The following is a 4,394-nucleotide window of genomic DNA, read 5'->3' as shown; positions in this document are numbered from 1 at the left end:
CCTCCCCCTCTCCTTCCTCTCTGTCTCTCTCTTCCCCTCCCACAGCTGAGGCTCCATTGGAGCAAAGATGGCCCGGGTGCTGAGGATGGATCCATGGCCTCTGCCTCAGGCGCTAGAATGGCTCTGGTCACAACAGAGCAATGCCCCAGATGGGCAGAGCATCACCCTCTGGTGGGCATGCCTGTTGGATCCCGGTCGGGCGCATGCGGGAGTCTGTCTGACTGCCTCCCCATTTCCAGCTTCAGAAAAATAAAAAAATAAAAAAAATCCTACACTAATCCTAAATTTTCCTCCTGTCCTGGAGTCATGAGAGTGATATATACCTCCAGACAAAGGGATCACGAGCTTACTCCCCTTGCTGGAAAAAACCTGTATTCTGTAACATTTTATATGCTTTCTAATAATCATCCTTCTAAAATTCTTATATGTACAAAACTTGTAAATTAAGCAAGCGGGTTTCCTAATAAGCTAGCCCCAACACTTTTAGCAAAGGTAATTTCATTTAGCTTTTCTCCTTATTGTAAACTAAACATTTCATTTCCCACTATTATGGCGACAAGGATAAGTAGTAGATCCTAAAAGATCTGGGAATGTCTTTGTCGAGTATGTAAAACATTTATCACTACTGAGTTATCTTGTGGTCTTAAAGTATAGGAACATCTTTCCTTTTAGATAAATGTTGTAAGCTTATTAGTAAGTGACTTTTGTACCATGCTCCCTCTCCTTTTCCCCTCAACTAGTATGTGGTCATGTCTATATAACCAGCCTCAGAGCTAGATTCTGGGCTGCATGATTTTGGTCAGCTATACCCTGTGTATGTTGCCAGTTAATGAATAAAGCTCCTTCTGATATTTCTCCTACAATTTATCTTGATGTCACTATGTAACCTGTAGATTACGCTACTTTACAACAGTAGAAAACAAATAAATAAATAAAAACTGTTGTACCCATGAGATTTTTTAAAATTGAGATTTACACACAGCCTATCCTTCTAAACTGTAAAAATAATTACAAACTCAAAGTTAAGAGATATTATTTAGTCAGAAGAGTCCTTATTCGGTGTCACTTGAGGTTTTACAATGAGCCATTAAAGAAACAGACCTTGCTTTCTCTCAGATGGTACTTTTCTTACATTAAAAAAAAAAGCTGACATCCTTTAAAAATAAAACATAAAAATTAAATTAAATAAGATTTACACAATAAAAACATTAAAGAGAAAGTTTGATATGGCATATTGACATGACATATTCACTCTATCTGGATTGGCACATTTTTTTGTAAAGGATCAGAGAGTGAATATTTTATGCTTCAGAAGTCATACCATTTTCATAGTAGCAATTGCTTAATTCCTTTATCCCATAAATACAGACATAAGATACAAAAAAATGAGTGCATTTGTTCCAAAACACTCTCATTATTGACATTAAATTTTTAATTTCATATAATTTTCACATAGTATTATTTTTCTTTTGCTAGTTCTCAACCATTAAAAAAATGTAAAAAAGTCTTTCTATGCTTGCAGTTTATTGAGTCCTCCAAAGTGCTTTTCAAGCTTGTATCTTGGAATTCTGGGGCAGGGCATGGACTCATGGAACACCGCAGACACAAACTCAACCTCTTTTTAAGGTTGATAAGAATGAACAATAAGGCCTGACCAGGCAGTGGTGCAGTGGATAGAGTGTTGGACTGGGATGTGGAGGACCCAGGTTCGAGACCCCAAGGTCGCCAGCTTGAGTGCAAGCTCATCTGGTTTGAGCAAAAGCTCACTAGCTTGGACCCAAGGTCGCTGGCTCTAGCAAGGGGTTACTCGGTCTGCTGAAGGCCCGTGGTCAAGGCACATATGAGAAGGCAATCAATGAACAACTAAGGTGTCGCAACGAAAAACTGATGATTGATGCTTCTCATCTCTCTTCGTTCTGTCTGTCTGTTCCTATCTATCCCCCCCCCCTCTCTCTCTCACTGTCTCTGTAAAAAAAAAAAAAAAAAAAAAAGAATAAGAAGTCTACCATCATTTCTTGAGTTCTTATAGGAAAAAGTAATGTCAGTAATTGTCATTATTATATTTGTCACTCATTTTTAAGTGTTGTTAGTACTTACTTCTTACAAGTCACTAAGATAGGTACTTTGGGTGCCTGACATCAAGGGTTTATACACCAAAAAAGAACAAGGAAATACAAATAAAGACAGTACAAGACAGCCTGTCCAGGAAGTGGCACAGAGAATAAAGCATTGGCCTGGGATGCTGAGGACTCCCATCTTGAAACCCTGAGGTCACCATCTTGAGCGTGGGCTCACCAGCTTGAGCCTGGGGTCAACAGCTTGAGCGTGGTAACATAAAATGACCCCATGGTTGCTGGCTTGAAGCCCAAGGTTGCTGGCTTGAGCAAGGGGTCACTTGCTCTTCTGTAGCCCTACGGTCAAGCACATGTGAGAACACAATCAATCTAAGAACTGATGCTTCTCATCTCTCTCTCTCTCTCTCTCTTCCTGTCTGTCTGTCCCTGTCTGTCCCTCTGTCTCTCGCTAAAACAAACAAACAAACAAACAAAAAACAATACAAGACATAATAAACTAAGAGATTATGCAGCTAATAGGAAAGCAAGAACATGTCTGTTTGGGGATGGGAAGTAGATTTTAAGAAAGCTACTGGAAGGAGGTACAATATGATCTGGGCTTATAGGAAGGGTATGATATCAATATTCAATATTGAAAATGGAACTTCTAGTTATAATTTAGTTAATGAAATTGAATGAAAAGCCCTGTGCACATGTCCAAATTCTCTCTTAACAAGTGGTACTTACCCACTAATAATCTGTGAACTGAAATATTAGGATTCACAAAGAGAAATACTATAGGCACCCTAAAAACCCTGAAAAGCCTATGAATATTCACAAAAATTACCAGTAATTACTAATTACTAAAAACAGAAAAATCCATCCACCTTTACATTCAATTCAATTCAGTATCTAAACCAGTGAATTTCCAGTTTGTGTCTATCTGCATAATACTTCCACTGTGTTTCGATTTGGGCTGTGAATTTAGTATATATAAATAGCACTAGTTATGTAAGGATGTTTGTACCTAACAATAACAATAAACTAGCTGTTGAGTAAATAGATAAATTTTTCCATTTGTTTATTGTGCATTTGACTTTGTTTTATGCATTAGAAATATTCTACTGAATGCTCACAAAAAATCTGATATAATTTTTTTTTTTTTTTTTTTTTGTATTTTTCTGAAGCTGGAAACGGGAAGAGACAGTCAGACAGGCTTCCGCATGCACCCGACCGGGATCCACCCCGCACGCCCACCAGGGGCGACGCTCTGCCCACCAGGGGGCGTCGCTTTGCCGCGACCAGAGCCACTGTAGCGCCTGGGGCAGAGGCCAAGAAGCCATCCCCAGCGCCCGGGCCATCTTTGCTCCAATGGAGCCTTGGCTGCGGGAGGGGAAGAGAGAGACAGAGAGGAAGGAGAGGGGGAGGGGTGGAGAAGCAGATGGGCGCTTCTCCTATGTGCCCTGGCGGGAAATCGAACCTGGGTCCCCTGCACGCCAGGCCGACACTCTACCGCTGAGCCAACCGGCCAGGGCTGATATAGTTTTTTAATTGACTTAGCAACATTTCAGAGCTGCTTAAACACTGAAGAAAGTTTATCCTAAATATTGTTAAAATACATTTAATCCTAGCATTTATTTTAAAAGCCCCTTTTACACCAATATTATATACATTCTCAAGGTTTGCCTACATTTCCACTGACATGTTTCTCTAAACCAGAGAAGGTAAGTAACCTTTAAAAAATCTGATTCAGGCCCTAGCCGGTTGGCTCAGTGGTAGAGCGTCGGCCTCGCATGCAGAAGTCCTGGGTTCGATTCCCGGCCAGGGCACACAGGAGAGGCGCCCATCTGCCTCTCCTCCCCTCCCCCTTTCCTTCCTCTCTGTCTCTCTCTTCCCCTCCCGCAGCAGAGGCTCCATTGGAGCAAAGATGGCCCCGGCGCTGGGGATGGCTCCTTGGCCTCTGCCCCAGGCGCAAGAGTGGCTCTGGTCGTGGCAGAGCGACGCCCCGGAGGGGCAGAGCATCGCCCCCTGGTGGGCAGAGCGTCGCCCCCTGGTGGGCGTGCCGGGTGGATCCCGGTCGGGCGCATGCGGGAGTCTTGTCTGACTGTCTCTCCCCGTTTCCAGCTTCAGAAAAAAAAAAAAAATCTGATTCAAATCAGTCACCCTATTCAACAGTGATAGCAATGCCAATTTTCTACAAGCACTTTTTTAGTTCCATTCAAAAAATTTTTAGATGTATTTTATTATGATGAAGTTTAAAATATTTTCTAATTTCTCTTTTTATCCCCCAACTATTTAGAAATGTGTTAATTTCCAAATACTGAACATTTTCTCTAAACT

At 41.5% G+C, this 4,394-nt stretch overlaps 1 non-coding gene across 1 annotated transcript; it reads left to right on the top strand.

Moving 5' to 3' along the window:
• Window positions 1-3,807: 3,807 nt before the first annotated feature.
• On the top strand, window positions 3,808-3,883 carry TRNAA-CGC (transfer RNA alanine (anticodon CGC)). The gene has a single exon. It is a non-coding gene; the product is annotated as a tRNA-Ala (tRNA).
• Window positions 3,884-4,394: the final 511 nt, after the last annotated feature.

This window comes from Saccopteryx leptura, chromosome 7 (assembly GCF_036850995.1).
Source record: "Saccopteryx leptura isolate mSacLep1 chromosome 7, mSacLep1_pri_phased_curated, whole genome shotgun sequence".
Lineage (NCBI taxonomy): Eukaryota > Metazoa > Chordata > Mammalia > Chiroptera > Emballonuridae > Saccopteryx > Saccopteryx leptura.
Note: the sequence above shows the minus strand (reverse complement) of the source record. Positions and strands in the feature narration are given on the sequence as shown.